The 24,639-nt window shown below is 44.7% G+C and overlaps 1 long non-coding RNA gene across 1 annotated transcript in view; it reads right to left on the reverse strand.

The window, feature by feature from the left end:
- Window positions 1-24,350, reverse strand: part of LOC108499781 — a 227,722-nt gene extending 203,372 nt beyond the window's left edge. The window contains exon 1 of the long non-coding RNA XR_001875652.1: window positions 24,290-24,350. This is a non-coding gene — a long non-coding RNA (uncharacterized LOC108499781). The remainder of the gene's footprint in view (window positions 1-24,289) is intronic.
- Between the last annotated feature and the right edge of the window lie 289 nt (window positions 24,351-24,639).

Here is a 24,639-nt window from a genome sequence, read left to right on the forward strand (position 1 = left end):
TTTACACCCCATTCATCAAAGGAACTGCACAGAAGAAGACAGTTTCACCCTCTCAGCTCAAGGTGGTTTTGGAGCACAAAAGCTACACCAGTGAAATACAGCATTGCCTGTATTCTGCTCACAGGAGCAGATGTTCAGCCAGAAGTGTATTCAAACAAAGTGAATGGCTGCCAAGGCACAAGTTACATCGGTACCCAAAATAAAAATACCTGCAAGGTGCATTTTCGAGAGCAGACCTGGTTCTGAGAGAAACATTAAGATGCAAGAAGTATTTCAACCAGAGCAGTTTACCAGAACAATCTGTCAGAAGCATTAGGTGAATTAAAAGAAAGTGACTTCAGAATTATTGCACATAATTGTACACATAATAGAGAGAATTCATCTCTTCATCTCTCCTAGAAATGATGTATTTTGATTTTTCCACGTGAGGTCCTCTTTATTTGTATGCACTCATCCTTCCAGCATGATTGCCTCCGTCTGAGCGAGGAAAAATGTCTCAAATCCTTCAGATTCACCTATGGGGGTTTTTTGTTGTTGTTTGCCACTGCTTTGTTTCTAAATATTCTGCTAAAAATTGTTTGCTTACATTGCAACCTCTTCCTATTTGGTATTTCTGCCAACACCAACAGGGAAACAAAGAAGAAAGGGCTTTGCTGTTAGAGAATAGGGAAAGGATGCAGGTCCAATTACTGGCTATCTTACAGGAGCCCTTTTTGGGCAAATCAGCTTGACAGGGATTTTCAAACTGCTCCACATTTCAGAAATAGAGCAATGACCAAAATAAAACCAATACTGCCAGCAACCTGAAATCAGTATTTGCTATTTATAGGAACATTACACCCCACCACACATCAGTCCCCAGACTGCTTGCAGACTGGATCTTACCCATGCTGCCTTCTTGGAGAGATTTTAGAAGCACTCTTGGTATCAAGGACATCATTTTACCATTACTACATGTTACTTTGAAGCAATTTCCCTGGAGATTATGACTTCAAAACTTATAAAGCCACTGCACCTACTGATATGAGAGTCTTTCTGCAAACTTAAATGGACCAAGAGGGGAGGCACTATTACTTTTTCATATCAAGAATATCTCTAGAAGGCAAAACTGAACTCTACGACCTTTGTGCAAGTCCAAAATCCAAACTGGCACCTACATGATATATGAAGATGGTTGAAGAGCAAACTTTTGTTCCAACTGTGGAGACACCAAGAAGTGCAATAAAACTGTCAGACCACTTCAAAAGGAGAAAAAATGCACCCCAGTCGAGGAGTCAGTTCAGCAACACATGGAAGTCAGAAATCACCACTCACCTACAGCAAAGTGACTCACCAGCTGATGGACAAGGCAGAGACAGCAAAACTAAAAGAGGAGCAATGAAAGCTCTTCACATCTTCTTCCTGTCACACCCCACATGACAGATCTTATATTAATCCTTTCCATTTAGAAAAGGAGGTGGAAAGGTGCACTTTTACTCCAAAGCAGAGCTAGAGGGGATGAAACTCGCAGCTTCAGGCCCTGCTGCTCTCTCCACCCCAGTTCCTTCCCTTGTCTGTAAGATGTCTGATAAGTGCAAATGTCATATATGCACAGGCTTTTGCTCAAGCCACTTTAGCCAGATGACATTATTGCTGCCTGTAGCTCTGGACCTGTGAGCAGCATTTGCCTGGTGAGGCTTTTAAAGCATCCCCTGCTGCACAGTCCTATTTACCTCGTATTCTGTATGTTCTGACATGAGCCCTGGCTCCTGGCTGCTTTTAGCCCTGGTGTGTTTAAAGTGATCATTTCATGCTTTCCCAGAGTATTAGTTTAATAAACACAGTGTGTTTGTCACTTAGCCACAGCACAAATCACAGCACACTGCTCACACTCTTTTCTTTCGGATAGGGAGATGCAAGACTTGCCAGGAAGCCAAAAGACAGTGCTGGGCAGAGGAGAGTTGCAGGGACAGGCTGCACCCCAGTCCCTTTGCAAAGCTGGAAACACTCCCTTTGGAATGTCTGAAAAATGCTTGTAGCTCCAGCACAAAATAAAACAAAACCACTTTAACACTAACAACTACACTGGAGAAGGTGGATGGCGAGCCGGATGGGATGCCCTCCCACAACAATTTGTGAGGTTTTAAATATCCCAGTTCAGAGAAACTAAAAAGGCAAAAAAATCTCACAATTTCTCCAGAAATAAGAACACTGGGGGAGGAAAAGAGGAAGAGAACATTTTGTTTCGATTCATTTTCAGGAATTTCATTTCAGTTCCAACATTTTTTTTAACCTTCAATTAATGCTAGCTATCAAAATGAAGCAGCATTTGGACCTAAAAACATTGAAACTTTGCCATTTAGAAAAGGTCAAACAGTTTTCAAAACATTTTTGTCCAATATTTTTCAGCAACTGAAATTCATCAAAACCAACATTTTCCCATGAAATCGTTCTGCCTCAGACAATTGGCATTTTCTGAGGTACAATGTTTCCCAGGGGATCTCCTTGCCAGACTAAGGGGCTGGTCCTTCCCTTTTGTCCCTTCAGCAGGCAGCCCATGCTGTACTGTCAGTCCCTGGTAAGTCACCCAGGCCCCAGCTCAGATCAAGTCAATCAAAGTCAGACATCAGGCCCAGATATTCACTTGGACAGGATTTGTTGCATATCTCCTACCTCAATGCTTTATTTGTGCATTTTGGATCTGTGTTTCATCACCCAAAACCCAGTTACCAGGCAGAGGGGTAAGGAGAAGTCTCTCCTTAGCTCTGTTACTACAGTATAAAGAGTGTTTTCCTTAAGCTAGGATCCCAACCTACCCCCACTTGGCTCAAGGGGATGAATGCACTAATAAACCCTGTGCAGAATTACCTGTTTGGAATAACCACCCTGATCTAAAACAACAGCTGGCTTTTCTGCTTTCTTTGGTAGACCTTAAGCCCAAAGGTTGTCTCCTTCTCACCTACCAAAGGTTATCCCCCTGGAGATGCCACATTTTACTGTGCTCCAAGAGAGTGTGCTCATTTGGCACCTGAGCCCCAACAGCTATCCTGAGGAGCAGAGATCATGTGGCACCTGTTCCTGCTGCCCCTGAGCATGCCATGAGCCCAGAAACCTGCAAATCCCAGACACTTGCTTACTCTTAGGCAGGATTTAATGAAAAAATGACTGTAAAACAGGGAAGCTTCGCAGCAAGGGTCTCCCAGGAGCAAACTGTGATGTGCAATGGGGATGCAACTATCTTTGCAGCTACAGAAGGTACTTCCATGGGTTGTAAGCAGAGCTCTACAAGCCTGGCACGCAGTTGCTTCTGCTCTGACTCCATGCTAAGAGGTGTTTGGCTCATATTCAACTTCATCTTTGCATAGGCAGACAAGCTCAGGTTTGTCTGTGCCCATCTGTGTAGACATGAGTAACATGATGGGACCAAAGTCACAGTCTAGTCCATAAACAGTCTCCATCAAAGCAGAGCAAACCACATCAATTAGAGGAGGAGAGACTGAAGTCTTCACCAGGAACTTACAGGGAGCTGAGTCAATAGGAATGCAGACATACACCTGCACTGCCAGTGCTGGCTGGCATGGAAAGCGGGAATATCACCAAACAAGAGCCACAGACTTCCCCAAAATTATACAGGACTGTTAAAAACAAAAGGCAAAAATGCCATATTATCTTCTCTACATTCCCTGTCTCTCCCCAACCCTACCCATTGTGAAAATGAGAGCAGCACTGAAGGAGCACCTCCATATTTCCACAGAAACTGAACTCTCTGCTCCTAGAGACTGTGAGGATCTGGGTCTGCAAATTCAGCTCTCTACACCTGTCATTCTATAACACAAGCTTCTTCCAAAAATACTCTCATAAACAGAGCCCTGAGAAGCTACTAAAAATGAGCAGGACTGGGAACTTGCTGGGTCATCACCTGTTCTTTCATACACAGACCCACAGCATTGTCCCCAGTTAAAGCAGCATCGAGTTAAGGCTTGTTCTCCAGGTCTGGATGCTCCCTGCCAGGTATCTACAAAAGACATGGCTGTTGACAGCTTTTGGACTGTGCCAGTCACCACTGCCTGTAGGTGGGAAAACTGTTGTTCAAGGAAGGTTTTCATCAAGGACCTGTTTCCAGGAAATCCAGCTCTAACACAGAATGCCAGAGGGATTTCTCTCACAAACAAAACACTGGGCTCCTCACAGCACGCCAGCCAGCGAGCTGAAAAGGGCCATGGCACAGAGCCCTCCCTTACAGCACCACCACGGTGGCCTCAGCTCTGAGGGGGAGCCAATCAAGCAGACATGGTTTTCTTTCAACCTGGAAAGATGACAGAAGCCAGCACTGCAGGAACCCCGGGTGACGGGAGCCAGGGCAGCAGATGGGAGCTGGAGAATGTGGACAGCACTGAGGTCACTTCTCTTGCCTTCAACAAAAGCCCAAATAAGCCACTCAATCCCCCCAAAAAGCAGGTGCAGAGCTGAGTGCACAGGTTGTATTGTCACCACTCCGTGCTTCAGGTGGGTGGCTCATGTTACTGAGCAAACAACTGCTGCATCTGGTAGGGGATGGGTGGATTATGCCATTGTAAGAAAACCACAATTCTTCTATGACTTCAAAACCCTTTCTAGGGCTTTTTCAAGTTTCCAGATCCTCCTCAGAGAGACTCAACTCTCAAATCTGGGTCCAAAATGTGCAAGGGCCCAAAAGGGGCATTGATCCATAATCCGACTTCAGAGACTGGGTTTTTTTTCTTCTCACATACTCCCTGCAGAAATAATATTGTTCATGTTCTCATCTGAGTCCTCACAAAGCTCCAGAGCAGTCAAGGGGGAAAGAATCAAGGCTTTCCTCTAATAGATATACAGTAGAAACTATCAAACAGCTTTGTGGGTTTTCCACTGAAGTGAGAACCACTTAAACATTTTTCAACTAAAAACATGTGGCAAACATTTATCTGTAGTCTTAGTTTCAGTTTCTTGAATGCTTCTAACAATATAAGTTTTTAAGCAGCACAGAACAATGCCCTAAATCTAAACTGCAGGTTGGATTTAGACAAAAAAACCTAAATTTTTCTAATATGAAGGATGACCAAGCTACGTTTCCAAATTTTTGCAAGTTTACACCTGAAGCCTCCTGCAGAAAAAGTAACATTTCCAGTTTTGAGATTCAAAATGTTATTTAACTGCTTTGCTTTGACTCTCATAAACAGAAGGAACATCAGAATACTGCACAACCAACATCCAAACAGTTTTGTAAAAACAACAGAGCCTCAGAAGGGCAGGGATTTTGTGACACTGACAGCATTTTACTCAAGCCTGCTTTACCCTTAGGACCTCTGTCAAGTCTCATTCTTTGCAAACATCAAGGTATGCCAGTGTAAACTGTTTGCTGAGGAGGTAAGAGCCTCCATTCAAGAAGGTGTTACTGCTGGGAAGCTGAAAAAAAAGTGATTTCTGCTGAAGTCTTGCTTCTCCTCCAATCCTTGTTCCACACAGATGAATTTAGCTTGCTGCACTAAAAAGACACCCAGAAATCAGAGTCACAGGGCAAAGTCAGCTGTGGGTGGAAGGCAACTGGGAGCTGATAAGATGAACGTTAACAACAGACTCATCATCTGGGCCATTCCCTTCTTGGGAATTGCTCAACCAAGCACGACTGGCCTTGGAAACCAGGAAGAAGTGAAAGGATGAAGGCTATGGCACAGGGCAGCTGCAGCCTCTGGACATGGGAAAATGACCTGAGCCATCTACTGAAAAGTAGTGCCTGCTGGTTGGTTTAATACATCAGCCTGTGCCACTGCTGCACCAGCAGCTCTGGTGCCAAATCACAGGGACAGACCAGGCTCTGCTCCTTCACCAGGTACATGTCAGAGTCCATGTCACAAATTTCACACCTACTGCATCAAAGTCCCTGAAAAATCCAAACTTTGTAGTTATTAGAAGTTCATTTAATAAAAAAATTTTTGCATGTATTTTAAAGAGTATGAGAGAGAATGCTCCTTCCCATATGGCAGAAGGAGGTTTTCCAATGTACAAACTATTCCCAGGAAGTTATAAAGCCAAACACAGATTTCCTGGAAGAAAAAGTACTGCTCAAAATCAATATGTGCAGAACAGACTCTACACTAACATATGTTATTGAGCACTGCAGGCAGCAAACCCGCCTGCTGAGCAGGGAGTTGGAACCCTGATGACCAAAGTGCTTGTCCAGCTCTGCTCCTCTCAAGCAGAGCAACTTTGACAAGTCTTTTGTCTCTGTTTCTTCATCAGTTAAAAGCTATTTGGGACTGGGTTGAATCAGACTGGGAGGTGGAATTGCCATATCTGGTCTTGGAGGCAGCCAAGCCAGAAGTCGAAGGCTTCTGGCCCCACGGCTGGGTTTTATTAGAGCACTAAAAAGGTACAAAGAGGACAAGATAACTCTAAATAGAGAAAAGGCAGACGTGTCACATGAGACAAATTAAATTAAAAGCCCAAAAGTATATCTCTCTCCCAGTGTCTAATGCCTCCCGGGATGAATGCTGCTCTCTGGTTTATTCCAATGACTTTTGGTGAGCTCCTGAGCAACACAAACCCCACAGTCTTTTCTAGGAAAGGTTTTCCATCTGTCCTCTCTGCAGCTTCATGGCCAGTCTGTACCCTACAGCCAAGATGATCTTCAGTGTCTGGAAGGCTGTAGGTGCATGTTTTGGCTCCCAAACTCCTGCCTGGTGCCCCAGACTCTCAGGCAGCCCAGCATCCATCGACATTCCTGGAAGAGCAGCAATCTAGGGCTCAGTGGTGCTCTCATCCCAGATCCACCACCAACATGAGTACTGGAACACTATTATGAGCTGTCAGCAACACAAGGCAGCAGCTGGGCAGGCTGGACACAGATGCACCAGGGCATCTCACACTTTTCCTTCTGTTTTACCACTGCTGCCCTGAGCTCTCCCTGCACCATTCTCGGATCACCTCTCCTTGGGCAGGAACATCCCTCGAGGATTGGAGGGTTGAGCCCCTTCACATTCTGGGGAATTTGGAGGATAAAAGGAACTTACAAAGGGACAGGGCTTTTCCCATCCTCAAAGTCGTGAGCCACAGCTGGGCTTCCAGGATTACAGCACCAAGGCTTTGACCTGTTGTCCTACGCAGTGATAGCGTTTGAGGAAGCTCCCAGCTTAGTCAGCAAGTGATGCCAGGGTACAGCCTGTCAGGAATTCCCCAAGAAGGTTTCTCATATTTCTGATTCACTGAGGTCTAATCCAGCTATGGGAACAGAGCAGTTTCAGCAATCTCCCAGTTTAACATTTTGAGAGGGGGAAGCATCTTGAAACAGGCCAGAACTGTTCTTGTTTCAGAAAGTTTGGATACCTTATGTGCCTTTTCTGTTGCTGCCAACCAGTTGGGATTTGTTTTTGAATTACCAGGAAACTACAAAACTACAATAAAACTCATTCCAGTTTGAGAGGGAAATCCTGAAAAAGAAAATCTTGAAAAATCTTACAGCATGAGAAAACTTCCTCTTCACTTAAAATCCATGCCTCTAATCCAAAAATGAAGATAAGACCACATGAACATTTGTAACTCCCAGAGAGACTGACTATTTCCAGCAAAATGTACAGTCGTGCTGGAACATGAAATGACAGAAGAAAGGATAAAGGGTATCAAAGTAAGGAAATAAGGCTATGAATTTTCTAAGTAGTTGCTCATGTTGCTTAAGTCCAAATCCAACTGGGCTGCTCCCAGGCCAAGTGATTACATTTTGGGTTGAAGCTGAGACGCTGGGTCAGTCCAGTCAAAGATTTAATCTCTTTGAGCAATTTGCTGGTGGCACGTGTTAGAACAAGGGAGCAGCCTCGGGGCTGCTCTAACTTCGTGTGGTCACTGTGGTCTTGACTAAGGGATTAGGACATGACAAAGTCGAGCTTTACCCCAACACAGGCAGCTGTTCAAGGAGAAGCAATTCCAGCCTGTGTCATCAGCAGGAGGAACAATGGTGCAACAGCCTCTCCCTGCACTTCTCTCTGCAAGTCAGATAAAGCCAGCTTTAAAAATTCCCTCAGGGGCTTTAATGGCGTGATTACACTGGAAAGTCTGGCTTTTGTGGCTACAATCTCCAAACAGGTCCAGCCTTCACCAGCAGCAACTAAGTTCCAAAGGAGTTCAGTGCACTGCATAGCAGGAAATAAGAACAAGGAGTAAACGAGGCAGCTGTAGGAAGAGAAGGAGACTGGAAGGAAAGAGAGACCGCTGAAACAGCTCAACTTTACTCAAGTTATAATGAGGGTAAAGCCCAGAAAGGGAGCACGATGTAATCCGAAAATCAATAAAGATGGAAAAAAGGATGGTTCTGCCATTAAGATCTCTGGCAAAGTCCTGTTTCTCTGCCACAGATTTCTTCCATGCCCTGGGCAAGTTACTACCCTTACTTTTGCCTCTGTAAGCACAGGAAAAACAACTGGGGTACTTTTTTGTCCCTTTCTGAGAGTTAGTGAGGGAAGTACTGCCAAGTACACCAGGTAGGGAATTATCACCAGAATATTTGTTAGACTCAAAGGAAATACATACTAGAGGGACCTGCTTGTAAGAAGATAATATATATTGAAAGTTCTGTGCTCAAAGCTATGAGGTTGATTGAGACCTGCCAATCCCCTAAAACTAAAGCTTTGTTTACTGCTAGCAGGTTTTCTCCCTTTTTATGGAAAAAAAATAAAGGTTAGCAAGCTATGGAAGAGTCCCCAGGTGGTAAGGGTCAAAGGGAGGTATTTCATTTCTCAGCAGGGACACCAAAACAACTTGAGTTTCTATTTGTTTGCTTATTTTAAACAGGTTAGTTCTGCATAAGATCAGTAAATAAAAAACCTGCATCCACCAACCGGTAAATTGCAATAAGGTAATTAAGTCATAATATTTGTGATTCAATAAACCCTATGCAAAGGGAAACATTAATGAATTTTACATAACAAGCAAGCAAAGAACATTACTTGTCAGATAGCCTCAGAAATTCATTAAACAGTCCTGTAAGAGACATGGTTGAAGTGCAAAGCACTAAAATGATAACAAAACCTATTAAGGAGCCTGTTTAATTAAACACATACTTGCTGGCACATCTGATATTTATACCAAGGTGTTTGTGCTAAGACAAATAAAGTCTTTCTTTTGCAGTACAGCCAAGGAGATCCTAGTCAAATCTATTCTTAAAACATAAAGATAACTCTGTGACTAAGCAGCCAAATACCACACTGTGGAAAATCTATAGAAGCGCTGAGGGAATTGTGCATCTTTTCAGTAAAAGCCTAAATGAGCTTTGCATGTGCTCCTGAGCCAGCTGACTGACACAGTTTGACTCAGAGTCATGCCAGAGGTATCTGCGACATGGCAGGGGAGGATGAAAACAGCTCAGGGCTACTCAAGGAACTCCTAAAACACCAATAAACCCCAAGGGGTGGGTTGGGCCAAGGAGAGTGGTCCTTGCACCAGTGACTGAGAAGCAGGGAGACCTTGTGTCTCCCTGGGGCACTGTAGCCCTGTTCTGCATCCTCTTTCTCTCTCCTGCTTGTGTTGATGAAGCCCTGGAACCTCGTGCAGTGCACAAGAGTTCCCATTTTAGGAGCAGTGGACACACCGAGGGTGGCTCATACACGTATCTGTTACGCAGAGATGCCTGTGAGGAACAAGCTCCCTGGAACACCCATCGCTCACTCCCTCAGCCATGACAGGGACAGAACTCTAAATATGTTCCAGTCAAACCACCCACGTGCTCCACATGCTCTGCAAAAACACAAAATACCATTTTATATTCTTCACCAGAAGCATTGCTCTTCCTGTCTCGTTCTTCTCCTGCTGCTTCTTTTTGTTGTTGATCACTACCTACAGCACATGGCATCTTAGCTTATTACAAGCTTAATCATCATCTCACCAGTACTTTGGTTACATTTTGTTGCAACTGACCCACCAACACTCAAGCCTATACAATATTCTCAGAATATCCTGTAATTTATCATTGAAACAAGGCAGCTGAGCAAACAGTCCCAGGAACTTCAATTAAAATCAGTCTCATCCCACCTCCTGTCCATGGGCACAGAGAGTCATCATCTGTCAGCTCAATCAATTTGTGTTGGAGATAGTCCCCTTATTTGCTTGTTTGGCATCGACAAACTCCTCTCATGCTGCTGAGCTTCCTGGTCAACGCCTTTGGCTGCAGGGTTTTGACACAGGTTTAACAGACCTCAGAGCTATGAGCAGACCCCACTGACAGACTGTGCTTCTCTCCTACTTGGCCCTGCTCCAGTGCTCCTGGACTTTTGTACCATGAGAGTGGGACTCCTCAGTCTGCAATTCCCCCGCTGACTGGGCAGCCCCTCTTATTATCCTCTACAAGTTTCTTTGTACCAGCACTTTACAAAGGGAGAGGACTGAAAGTCACCTGGAGAAATAGCTCATTTCCCTTTCCCAAAACTTCCCCACAGGGCAACAGCTTTTTCAGCTCTCAGTTCTCACATTTTGAAAACTCCAACTCCCTTACAGCTTATCCAACAGATTTTCACAATCCTACAGACCCGTGAGCAAACAAGTACCCAAATAATTCACAGGTTGTGATCCAGCCACTAGTGATGTGTTTGGGCAGGAGCATTCGCTGCCTCTCCACCAGCAACATACAACACCGCTGTCTTCAAGTCTAAGTACATGAGCCGAAATTGTAGTTTCCCGAAGCACTTCAAACAAAAGCATGGTCAGAGAAGCTTTAATCTCCCATTAACCTGGGCGGGCACTCAGGAACAGAAAGCCGGGAACAACAGACCCATTACTTGAACAACTAGGGCAAGAAGTCCCAAGGCAAGCACCAAAGAGATGGAATTACACTCAAGGAAGAGCTGAGAACTGGAGGGGAAGGTAGAGCTGTTTCCCCAGATACAGATCAAAAAATAAGTCAATAAAAAACAGATCACTTGTTCATTCATAATCACCTTTAACTCAGGAGATCTCAGGGTGATGCTGCTTCCAAACAGCACCCAGCACAACATCACATGCCCCGAGGCAGGTCTCAACTCATTACTTATCAAGTTCTCAGTAAAAATACTCTTGAGAGATGCCTTCACAGCTTGGCCACAGCCTCTAAAGACACACGTAGGCCCACAGCTCCAAACTGTTTAGGGTCTATCAGTTTGAGACAGCAGAAAAATAAAAATAGTAGAGACCTACCGCATGTATGAGAAGTCAGGTGTGTGTTCCCTCCTCTCTCCTTCTCATGCTTGCAAAGTGACAGAGCTTCCCAAACAAAGAAACTCTAAAGCTGTTTAACCAGCACATCTCTATCTTAATTTCAGAGAGCCTTTCTTCCCCAGACTGACTCAGATCCAAGTTCTTCCCCTGCTCCCTAAGGCATCCAAATCAGAGGTAACAGTTACCACCTGCCACAGCAATTAGTGCATCCCCTCGCTGGGACTGACCAGTCAACCCACAGCGACCCCTCCTTACACCAGGTGACTGAGGCCACAAAATCATCTGTTTGTATGCCAGGCTTTATTTCAAGCGCAGCTTTATCACTAATTCTATGTCGTTCTGCAACAGAGCAACACAAGAAACAAAGAGGAGGGTGGAAAATCTGAATAACAGCAGTGCTGAGAGAATCCCTGCATTTCAAAAGCAGTGCTTATTTACAAAGCTAAGGGCTCCAAGTACCCTATTCATATGCATTGCAGACAACCCTATTTAGATGTACCTGGGTCTAGGGTCGCCACACAGGAGAGCAGGGGAAGCCTGACCCTCCCTACCATTACTGAAAGCATGCACGGCATCCTTCTTTCTCCTGGTATCTACAGCCAAAAGCTCGGTGCTGGTAGGCAATCCCTGGCAAGGAAAGATGTGAAGGTGTCTGCCCCAGATTTTGCAGAGCAGCTCAGCTCAGCTCACCCACTCATGGTTTGTCCCCTTCTCCCTGGCAAAGCCAGGCACGGTCATTGCTTGGGCTCACATCCCCTAAGCCATCTGCTGTCACTGCTTCTCCCTAGTCACTGCTCTGAAAGGCAGGCAACATTCTGTGCAGTGGTTTTTAAAACTAGAGTGTGGGTCCAGCCTGTAAGGAACCCCAGGCTGACCCCACTCAATTGAGGGGTAAAATTTTTAAGAGTAACAGTAGTTGGCAAGCAGAGAAATCCAGGTGAGGTTAGCCTAGGAACTTAGGGAAACTTGTTTTCCAAACATTAGTTGCCATTTTCCTTGAATCCAGCACTTACTTGAAGGGCTCCTACAATGATTCTGGTCTTCATTTGAGTACAATCTTCTTATCAGGCAAGTCATCAAAAAGTCCTGGAAGTCCAGAGGATTCCCAAGTAATAGTCCCCTCCATTATCAGAACTCTCCGTCCTTTCATCACCCACACTGATGCAAAGTTAATTGAATAATGAAAGCAATTCAAGTTGCCCACAGTTTGTTCCTATCTCTGCTTTCAATTTCCTCCTCAAAGGCTGATTGAGGAATGTCTCACCTGTCTCCTGGTGCCAACCTTTCGGCCGAGAAGGAATTTTCCCTAGAAGACATTGTCCAGGAGAGCTGCATTTTACCCTTTCCTCTGCAGGGTGCAAGTGCTGGGCTTCCCAGGGCAGTGGGATGGATTTTCCCTCCAGCACTCCCAGCCATTAGTGCTCTGCATTTCTCCCGCTCTGTTTTGTCTTGCAGATTGCTCTTTCAGACCGTTTGATCTCAGGGTTTTGAGGTAACTGAAGTGCCCTGTGGAAGGGGCAGCTCAAAATGAAGCATTTTTTCCCCGTTCCACACTCACATTTCCACCAGTTTCACTAAGGGCACAAGTCTGTCAAAGTGACATTAGGCTGCAATCCCCTGCTCAGAGTTGGTAAAACACATTTTAGAAACAAAAATTTACAAGTTCTGATGGTTTTCTCCACTTGAATCAGAGGAAGAAAAAAAAAAATCATTCACATACTGGCAACCCAGGGACAGAAAAGCAACTCTGGAAACGTGCAGGTTTCACACGGTGGATGTTTTCCAGGGGCACTGCCTGTCCCAAACTCATGGGAGTTGTAGTTTAATCTAAGTTTTCCCTGAAACTCTGTTAACATAATTCAACAGTACAATTATCTCTGAGTGTGTTACCACCAGTGATGCCCTCAGCGATGCTTTCTGGTTATTTGCAAAAATGCAAGTGTAATTTTCAATTTGAACAGTCAGCATTACAATAAAAACTACTTCCTAGCACATTCATTGAGTAAGAAACAGCAAAAAACCCACTCCAGAACATGGACACCTTTGTGTTTCTAATTAATTCTGACAGAGGTGCTTGGGCTTAAAAGGCGAAAACGTGTTTAGTTCTCAGACAAGGAACTCTTTGGCAAAGACATTACGCTGAGGCCAGGATCAAGGGCTGACCATTTCACTGGACACATAATCCCAGGCTGGTTTATCTCGGGACTGGGCAGAGAAACAGGGCCCTCAGGTGCTTCTGAGGGCACTGATGGCAAGGGAGCATCTCAGAACAGGGGGAAAAATAGAGATAAAAAGTGATATACAGGAGCAATGCCATTCTGACAAAAGCTGCAGGGAAAAAACCCTGACCTGAGCAATTTGCATTCCAAACAGTACAGCTTTAAGAGATGAAAACCACAACATCTTACTTCCCAAAACTCTTGATGAAAAGAAAACAATTGCACTGAAAAAAAAATGCAGGGGGAATTTTGACACGGCATCATTGTTTTTAAAGGCCGGTGCACAGATAAGACCACTTCAGTCTTTCACAATAACCAGATGACAGTCTTTTGCAGTAAGTCCTCAGAAACATGGTTTCTTGCCAATTATAAGTCTCATCCCTATTTGTGCTTTTTTTACCCTTTTTTCCATGCCCCCACAATGGTGTTTCATTGGGAAAATACCCGACAGCTGCCAAAGAACAGTGTCTCTCCATGGCCAAGGCACCAAGCATAATCCTTAAGACATTTTGCCCATTTTCCTCTGCACCAGAACTTCAGCCCATTTCTCTCTTCTTGTTTAACGAAAAACAATCAATCAAGCTCCCTCTCTTCCTCCTGTGGGTGATGGTTTGGGAATCTCATTTCCATTTCAATAGCTACAGTGGACTTACCCAATGTCAAAAGGGAACATTTCAGTCCTCTACTCAGCCCTTCAACAGGTAAAAATTTCTGGTGGGACAGAGGGAAATAAAGGATTAAAAGCTCCATTAGCACATGTTGTTCAGCATCACAGGATACTGTAGTTCCTTCCCATCCAGGAGGGACCAGAGAAATCAATTACTGTGAAAGTGTTTGTCTTTTATAAAAGATCAGCTTTTTCAGGGAAAAAAAAATAAACTGTAGATTCAAGTTCTACTCTGCAAAATTCTCAAAAATTGCAATTTTTTACAGGATTGTCAAATTCATAATATGTAATCCCTTTTTTCACAACCTCTTACCAACCTCAAGTTTATCAGGAGCTATCAACTGAAGATTTTGCTCAGCTTTCAAGTGTCCAAAACTACAGAAGTTTCTTAACATTAATGAGATTGTCCCACACAGGAGGACACCCTGTTTGGGATGTGAATGACTATTTCTGCCAAAACTCAGCTCCAAAGGAGTGTCTGCTCAGTCTGCTCAGATGTGACCTGTTTACAAGAGAAAAGCAGTAGCAGTGTGCCTGAAGGGTTTTAGGTTTGGGATAATAAGTTCAGAACATTCAAGAGGATCAATCTATTGTAATTATTTTTCATTAAATGTCTGATGAGGAAGACAGAAACAAACATAATTTTCTGATCACGTGTCTGGTTGAAGATGAATGTCTCATAGCAGCAGCCCTTAGCCAATATTTGCCTTCTTTTAGATAACAAGTCACAGCTCCTTCTCTCCAGCAATCACCTGGGCTGTTTAGTTGTTGAATTTGCTGCGCAGTTGACAGACTTCAGCCTTCCATTTTGTCAGGACTGCTTCTGAATGTGTTCACCTCACGAGTCTTTCTGTCCAACTAAGCATAAGCTTCAGAAATCAGCTTGAAAGGCTGAGCTATTGAGCTTTTTCTCAAGTATTTCTTGGTGATGAGGTAAGAAAACTGAGTCTACAGACCAGAGCAAGGAGGTTCTTTTCACTGCCTCTCAGCTGGGCCAGTGGGACCTGCTGTCCCACCTCAGAACCAAGATTTATGTTCACTAGAGGGGTCGGGTAGCCAAAGATATGGGAGCCATGAGCAAGCAAACACTTAACTTCCTACTTGGGATCAACCAAATGATGGTAGACAGCCATTTACACACTTCACTTGTGTCTCGAGCCCACAGGTGAGACGAGCTTGCCTCTCACATGTTCAGGTTACTTCAAGGGCCAAATGCCACCACCAATTCACCTCTTAGGGATAATGGATGAAGTGCAGATGTTCTTTGACCAAGACCAGCTGACCTCTTGGCCTCTAGAGTAAGCTTTTAGTAAATCCTTTGATAATGAGCTGATAAATAATAGGTCACTCCAGCAGAAGAGAAGCTGATCCAGCTGTCTGAAGAAGCCATGAGAAGGTCAGTGGAAAAGCTGACAGCGTATCTAATAGATAAGAATAGAGATCAACCAGCCATTCTGTGTCTGTGGAGCAGCAGATTTTCAACCCAGAGTTCATATCTCGTTGTGATGAAGACTAAATTTTCAATCCCATTATCTATCTTAACATTATTCATGTGGGGCTTTTTTCCATACTTCAAGGTATTTGCCTCACAGACTGTTCCTGCTCGTGTTCTGAGGGAGCCACCACCTCACATGAGTGCTGACCACTCCTTTGCAACACAAGAACCCTGGAAAGCACCCTGACCTAACTTCTACATTTCTGCAGCACTAGCAGAATTCACCTTCTACCAGACAGCAAAGAGCATTGGCCCCATCTTTCCTCTAGTACTAAAAAGACAAAAGGGAGCAACAAAGCACCAGTGTCGGCAATGTTGGAAGGAAGACTGTCTTCACTCAGCTAATCATTCCTCCAGTCACACCTTCCAGATAACTTACCTGGAGCACACTGTGGAAAAGTCTGTCACTTCCCAGCTACAGTATCTTGCAACATCTGCTATACTTTTTGTGCCAAGCTTCCTAGAGGTGTAAAATTGCTTTTCCTTATTGTTTGGAAATGTGGTTCCCATATTAAAACAAATCCCTCAATTCAGAGACATCTTTAATCAGTGATGACAACTTCTTTCAAAAAGGAAGAGCTGTAAAGCATAGTGACATAAGTGTCTGCAGCTCATTTTGGAGGATTGGTACCTGTGAATGTTTTCCATAACAGATCCAGGCTTGTAGCTAAGGATTGCTGTCTGAAGTTCAGGACACACAAGTCTCCAGGTCAAGCCATGTGCACTGACTCAAGAAGCAAGTTGTTTCTACTAATTGCCTATTTCACAACTACAAGAAAGGAGACAGAAGAGTTTGCTGAGGCTCACATAAAATCAGAAGAGAGGATTCCTACTCCCCATCTTCTGATTATAGTTTATCCCAGGAAGATAACAGGCATCAGGCTAATGGCATCATGCAGAATAAAATAAGGCAGAAAATAACTGCTTGTGGCCACCACAAAGCTCTTAATTCACAGCTCCCCTCCTAATGAATGTGTTATTATCATGCATCCATGATGCGTGGAAGGAAGCATCCACCATAAGAAGTATATTGAAGAAACAATTAGTTGACCATGTATCTACTTTTAATTTATGAAATGGGTGGATATATTGAAGGGAAAACACAGCAGGTCAAGGGATATCTAATGTAAGAGTAGCAGTCTTTCAACACCAGACCAACTGGGAATATAAGATTTGCCATAAAAGCTTTTCATATCCAAATCCTGCCTCTTGCACAAGTCAGAATCTGTGTCTGAGGGAAAGCATTCTTATCCCACAGATCTTCCAGTGATGTGGGAGGTAAGATTATGTGGGAATCCCTCCCAAGTGTTGCAGGTGATGGGCAGGTTAAGGTTACCATTACTCTGGATCAACACATGTAAAATGTAGATCTTTGGAAGTAGCAGCAGCATCTCATTTTGAGACCCCAGCACAGAAGAATTCTGCAGCTGATACTCTCTTTGGTCAATCTGAAAGCAAATCATCTCAGTTTTGGATGGAAAGTTCTGTGAACTGGTGTGCAGATAAGTTTGGCAAATCAGCATTACAGAACAAAATGTTCCCTAAAGACATTTTTGAGTCATGATAATATATACAACTCCTGGGTGGTAATCTAGACTTGCCTCAAAATCAAATTCAAAATGCAATTGGAAGCAAGAGATCATTACTACAGCCAGCTCTCCCTGAAGAAGTGTTGTGTATCTTTATCTGATTCAGAGTTCTCAGAGGGAACCACATCCCCACCCATCTGGTTAAGAGAAGCAAGGGGAAATGGGTTCACCTAGAGCAGCATCCAACTCAGAGCAGAGTTTCCTGCAAAGGCCAACACCTGCTATGCTGGCTCAGGACGGTCTAGTAAAGCAGAACATCACATCTAAGTAGTTCTTAACTGTTGGAAAAGAAATGGCATTTTCTTGGTTTCAGTCAGCAGGTGAGAGGTGACATCTCATAATGCAAGAGCTCTGCTGTTAGCACATCAGTTTAGAGGTGACAGGAAACTGAGGGTCCCCCTTGACCTGGCAGGGCACATACAAGTTAATAAACACATGTTAAGAACCTCTGTTTTCCCCTGTGAGGACACTGTGGACAGTCCAGGTTGTAGGAACAAGCCTTGACAGAGGCGTTCTGCAGTGCCTGAAGAGCTGGAATTACTTTCCCAACACCAGGTCAGCTCCAACACATTCTCTACATTAGAAGCCCCAACTTCTAAGCTAGGGATAATTTTAGGATCTTATTTATAATCAGGACACAGATGGGTTTCTTTATATTCTCCTTACATGGAATAGTGACAGTAATAATATAGACAACATTGAAGATCTCCAAAGGAAGAAACTCCCTGACAAAATGCAAAAAAAAAAAAGGAAACTAAGTTTAGGAGCAGAACATATTCTGGTTTTACAATAATTAAGTCACAACACCCATTATCTGGATAAGTGAATTATGTTTCACAAGGGAGCACAGGAACATTTTCTTCAGCTTTGATTCAAATTGTTCACATCTCCCCAGTTTCAGCAGTCCAGTTTAATCCAGTCCGGAATCTCAAGCAACACAACAGCACTCTTCTGTGACTCTGTGGGAAAAACAATTTTTATTTCTGTAACAATTAGATTCTTCAGCTTTGATTTGTCTCCACGACAGTCAGAAAAGCTTCAAAGGAACATGGTGTGAATCATTACTTTGACAAGGACCTGTGCCCTGTGAGCTGTGTCTAGTATACCCAATAAAGCTCCTCTGGGACTACAGCACACAAACACAACAGGGGCTGCTGGGGTCACCCAAACCCCTTCATTTGGGAAGAAACAAGAGAGCAGAAACTCTCAGAAACAACAGTTGTCCCACTTTACCCTTCAGTGACAAAGGGGGATCTCCAAAAAGTCAGGGACACATCTCCCAGCCATCCCCAGAACGCCCCTTATACTCCACCCTCTGAGGCACAGAGCACATGGGGGAGGATTTTGCTGTAAATCTCTGAAGGTTGGCAAGAGCTTTCAACTTCCATTGTCTGCAATCATATGTGAATTTAGGAGTCTTTCAAGAAAGAGGAAAGCTATGTTTTATTTGCCATCAGCTTGAGACAAGCTCAGCAAGGGAAGAGAGGGGAGCAGGAAGGATTAATACAAACCAGTGCTGAATCACAAACACATCACAGGTGAGAGGAGGTTTCTTGCACTGCAAGCCCCGTGCAGACCTTTCTAGGAGGGCCAGTCCCCTCTGTACAGCTCTGTCCCACCCCCATGAGACAGCAACAGCTGTCAGCAGCTGCCACACTCAGCTAAATGTCCCTGCGCATTTACCAGCCCTTTGGGAGGAAACAAGCAGGAACACCAAGTGAGTGGACTGATGTGGCAGTGCCTCTCCAAGGAAACCTCTGCTCCCTCCCTTGAGGCAGCTGCCCCAGGGCAGGACACAGGGCTTTGCTTAGCTGGGCCTGGCCTCCCATGGGATGATGCTGCAACAATTCAGTTTATACACGAGGTTTGCAGCCTTACCAGAGAGGAGGTTTCACTTTCACAGGTGGGCTCTTGACACAGCAGCTGCTCCCCACCCCTTGATCATTCCACCTCCTTTACCACCCTTGCTTTCATGGCATTTTCTCCTCCCCCTTCTCATAAAACTTACTTATCTAAACTGAGCATTTTTCTTCCCTTAGTCTGGCTCCTATTCTCAGAGGAGCCATTTCCCCCTGTCTATTGTTGATTGTTATTATTTCTGCTCTGTAAATGCATCTATCATGATTTTTGCTTCTAAGAAGTGAGCAATCACAAGTTCCTCATATTTTTCAGGGAATATGTTTAGCAAGAATTCTGCAAAAGAATGGTTTCTCTTTTTGTCCTGGAAGGTTGCAGGCCCCACAGTACAGGGCAGATTACTAATTACAGCAGAAAACACTAAAACTATTTGCAGCTTAAAAAACAAACAAGAAACAAACCCACATCCCCATATATCCTCTTCTGAGGTTGGAGAGAAGCTCCTGCCTGGCCAGCCTGCTGAGTTAAGAAATACACCACATCCCATTGCTGAAATGCTAATTAATTTTGCAACTAATGAGCTGGTGATAACTCCTTTCCCACACTGGAGATTTGAAGGAAGGCACAGCTTTGATGCACAGTGACACCTTCCCCAGTGGGCAGACAGGATATCCCCAAGGCCACATGCTCTTGTTTTGCTGGGCTGCTAGTTGAGGAAGTGTTTCACACCAAGATGAGTCTTTCCAAAGAATCACCTCTCCACAGAGACCTCTCAGGGTTCAGGGATCAGGAAGGGCTGGCAGTTCCCTACAGGATGAGGAGTCAAGGAGGATAATTCAGCAAGGCAGGACTGGCCAGCCAGGGCCCCATCCCACAGGACATAAGTGAGACCAGCAGCCAAGTCAGGGGATGGCAGTCAGGGCTGACCCAGAGTTCAAGACCATTTGTGGTGACAGGGTAGGTCAAGGCAGGAACTCAAAGTGCAGGTCAGTCAGCTCCAGTGACAGTAACCACGGTCAGGCACAGTCTGGTGGTCACTAGGCAGGTCAGACATCAAACTGGGAAGTCAGTCCACAGATCAGGGTCCCAGTCTGAGGTCCACAGCCAGGCACGGGCATGGATGTACGGAGTGGGAGACAGGTACACCTACACCACAGCTCAGGGAGCAATGGAAAGTCATGGACTGAGTTTAAATGGAGCCCCTGAGCCCCTGGACAGGAGAGTGAGTGGAGGCCCCATGACAGGCTCATCAGGGTAATTACACTCAGGGCCCTGACACTTCATCTCTGCAGCCCAGACCAGAGTCATGGCCAGCCAGCAAAGGAGATGCCCACAGATCCCATGCCATCTAAGTACTAATGTTCATACCTGGGAGCCCAGAGATTACAGATGGATTTTGCCACTGTTCCTTTTAGTCTTCACAATAGGCATAAAGGAACCTTGTCCCCTCCCTAGGAAATAAGAGGGATGATATCTTATATTACAGAGCAGCCTGTGTTTTAGGCATCCAAAGAAGGTGAAGCAATAACCAGGAACTGCTTTTCCTCCCCACATGCTGATGTGCCTCAGGGCAGGGAAAAGCAGCTGCAGGAGCAGCAGGGCACCTCCCAGAGCATCAGCACAGCAGCACAGAGGCAAAGACAAACAAAGATGCAGGAAGTGATTATACCTTCTCACAACAGAGCTGCAGAGCTGAGTAAGCACTTGGTTATTTGAGTTTGTCGATAAGTGTGGGGATTTCATTGGATACAAACAACCTAAACCCAACAATACAACTGGTGGCAGTTGTTCCTATCAGCAAGGGAAGTTAAATAACCTCCTCCAGTGGATACTGCCAAAGCAGAACATGTGGGATAAGAGAGACAGTAGCATTAGAGAGGCTGGAAATTGGCCAAGACAACTTGTGCATATAGAGAGGCTCTCTCATAACTCAGGAGTTGTACAGTGTTTCAGGAGCATCATGGAATGCTCCTTTCTGGGTGACATTTAACTCAGCCTTCAGATCCCAGACAAGAATGCACTCTGCAGTAACTGGTGATGTCCAATAATCAAAACCAGTGAAAGCTTTCCATTCTGTTGCTGAGCTGTATCCCTGCCACAGTACTCTCTGACCCTGGGTCAGAACATACAAGCTCACAATCAGAAAGATTTAATGAAAAGCATGCAACAGCCAGAGATCCTGCTGCCAGGGAAGCAGGGGAAGAGAGAGAGAGAGAGGAAAAATATATCTAATGGCTTATAAAGAAAAAAGCACGTGCACTTCCCAGCAGAGGATACAGTCTTTTAAGCCATCCCACTTGGGGGAGCTTCCCCTAACTCTCTTCCTTGAAGGCAAAAGATAAACAGATCATGGGGCCAGTATAAGGGCTGTGCAGCTGCACAAGTCTCTTGGAAGGTCCCTTTTGTATTGCCTTGGCCTGTTCTTCAAGCTCAGAGGGAAGGTTAAGTTGAAGTCACCTGCTCTCTGATCCCCTGTGTACGCAGATCCGGCAGCGAAAGCACACTCGAGCCATCGCAAAGGGAGGGGCAGGTTCTGCCAGGTACAGGATTTATGAAGTTAGTCTTTTTGAAGTGAAAAATAAAGGAAAAACTCCTGCAGTTTTACATTCAGAAAAACAGTTCTGGGAATACGCATTTCCCTGACACAAGTTCCATTTAGAGATGACATTAAGCAGTGCTCAAAAACCCCTCCGAGGAGTTGTAAGACCTGCTGACACCAATATGAGGAAAGTAGAGAGTCTGGCTTCCCATTCTGAGAAAACCAACAGTCAGCATCTCTCCTCTGGGTTGGTTGTGCTCAAGAGGAAATAGGGCAATGAAACATGCCCACACCTTCCAGCAGAGAGCTTCTTTTTCATCACCAGTTCCCACCTCAGCCCAGTCCAGCTCTTGGCCAGCTCTCTCCATCTACCTTCAGTTTGTAGGCAGCTGAAACTTCTCAAGAAAATACAACTTGTCAAACATTACGCTTCCAAATTCCCACTGTAGTGCCTTTCCCTTTGTCTTACAGCCCCTCTTGTGCATGGCATCCTCACTCCTCCCCAGAAGTCCTCATTTCTTAGAGGATACTTCCCTGAGCAAGATGAGACCTCCCCATTTACTGCTTATATGGTCAGTGAGGGCACTAAGGAAATAATCTGAGACTGCAAACAATTTAGGGTTTATCAGGAGATCAGTCATCCTTGGGATGTTCTAGAAAGCTCTGTTTTTGCTGATGCATCTTTTGTGGGACTAAAAAAATTAACAATGTTTGCTCCAGGCTTAAGTATCTCAGAAAGGCTGCATCAACCATATGAGTCCACACCAAGGATCCACCTAGCCCACCTTGTCTCCAACATAAACTATGAGTTGACATCTAGGAAAGAGGAAGAACAGCACAAAAACATGTGGTACTTCCTTTCCCAAAGCCAAGTTATTTACTTAGCCTTCAACCATTTTCAGCTGACAAGACCTTTTCTGGCCTTAGAGGGTTTGTCTATTTGGTGGTCCCTAATAAATTTTGCTTTCAAATACCACTATCTTCCTTTGAACACAAGAATACACCTTGCACCCACAACACCCTCTGATGAGAAATTCTCCAGGTCTAAAACCTGGTACATCCAGAACAAGCTCCCTTCATTATTTGACATCTGACCCCACTGTCCACATTTGCTGGCCTCCAGTCCCTGCATGGGAAAAGGTGGTAACAGCCAGTCCCTATCCATTCACTTCATGCAGCTCCAGATTTTGTAGGTTTCTGTCACATTCTCCCCCAAATAATTTATTTTCCAGGCTGAAGTGTCCCAGACTGCTCCATTGCTTCTTTTGTGGGAGCTTCCACATCTGAACTCAGAAGGTCATACACAGCAGAATGGGATGGGGTTTGGTGCTTTCCCACTTTTGGGGTGGGAAGACATTGTAATCCACCCCTCTGACTGGGCTCTGTTCTTCAGAAGGGAATTTGACTTGAACTTTCACAAGGCTTTTACAAAAGGAAAGAAAACACACACAAACATTCCTCTTTTACAATCACTTTTCCTTCATTTGAAATCCAAGGGAACACTTCGAAAGCAAAACTACTGCTCTTCTAAAACCACAAGGTCCCCTTCTCAGAAGGGCCAAACAAAAAGTTATGACTCAGACACGGGGCTTTAAATTCCTCATCCTATTATCCAAACCTTTGACTTCCAACATTTCTCCATTTCTCTGAGGGTGTCATAGGTCAACCTGATCTCACAATCTGTTGGATTGATCTTGGAGACCCACAGCACTTCTCAAATACCATTTGGTCAACTCAACAGCACGTAGAAGCAGCACTACATAGCTGCACGTTGAGATGCATTTTATCACCCCCTAGTCAGCCTGGAGGAATTCACTGGCTGCCCAGAGGATCAACACATCCATAGTGCTGTGATGCTTTGATATTAGATTACAACACTGAGGGCTTTTAAAATTACTATTTTTATATTTCTAGATTTTAAGAAGGCAGTAGGAATATTCATATTGGTCCCCTGCATAAAAATGTTCTTGGATTTCATCTGATGTCCCAGATTTCTTCTGGCTGAGATAGCAAGACATAGTTTCTTCAGAGGCTTCAAGTGATAGAACCACAACTGCATCCCTTGGTAACTGGTGCCACAAGTTATTCAACTGTTGCTGATCAGTCACTGTTAAAACCATGTACCTTATTTTTCTAGCTTACATTTATCTAACTTTAATTTCTAGCTGCTGGCTCACATTGTGCTTTCATCTGTTTTTCATCCACACACAGGCATCACTTTTCCCAGTGAAATTCACCCCTGCCTTTTAGGCTGACACAGCAAATGACACTCAACAGTTTTGGCCAGGAAGGAAAGTATCCTGCATCCTGCTGCATGTGTAAGGGTGCCACTGAATTCAGACAATCAAGTCTAAAAGCAACATCTGCTTTGTAATTAAGGCTTGCTTAGAGCTATAAGACCTCCTCTCAGGATAAGCAACATCCCCCCAGCACCCTGTTTATGGAGCTTTCTGGAAGGGTGGCCTGAAGCAGCCACTCAGCAAGGCTGGCAGCAGTTGACTACTTTTAGCATTGCTGTTGAATTACTGCCATCACCAACCAAAGTTATGAATTGAAGGCAGTCCAATAAAAGACAGTAAGTGCCACCAAAGTTGCAGAGAAAGTTTTGTAACCCTTCCCCAAGGGGAGACATATGTGGGCAGGGGTGAGCACACGTTCCCCCCAGCAGCTCTGCACTACGTGGCTGTGCTGCCACCCATGACCCTGCCCCTGCTGCTGTGCTTGAGAAACAACAGCACATTTACCCCTTACCTAAGAATCTGGGCCAAGCTTGAGGCTGGCTTCTCCAGCTGAAAGGTCTCTTGTCCCATGACACAGGCTTTCTGGAGGCTGATGCAGGGCCCAACAGAGCCAGCTGGGACCAAACTGCAAACAGAGAATTTTGAGAATGTAAGTTAGAGTCCCATGGGCCTGGCAAGGGCCTAAAGAGGCAGAAAAGGAGAATCCAGCTTTCCCTGTGAGCTGTGGTACCACTGCCCATCTCCAGGACAGCGATGCTGTTCTCAATCACAGCGGGAAAACATATTTGTAACAGCAGCACCATGAACAGTCTGTCCCCCCCTCAATGACACAATGGAGGAGGCATCTGGTGCAGCCAAGCA

This window comes from Lepidothrix coronata, unplaced genomic scaffold (assembly GCF_001604755.1).
Source record: "Lepidothrix coronata isolate B3197 unplaced genomic scaffold, Lepidothrix_coronata-1.0 Scaffold78, whole genome shotgun sequence".
Taxonomy (NCBI): domain Eukaryota; kingdom Metazoa; phylum Chordata; class Aves; order Passeriformes; family Pipridae; genus Lepidothrix; species Lepidothrix coronata.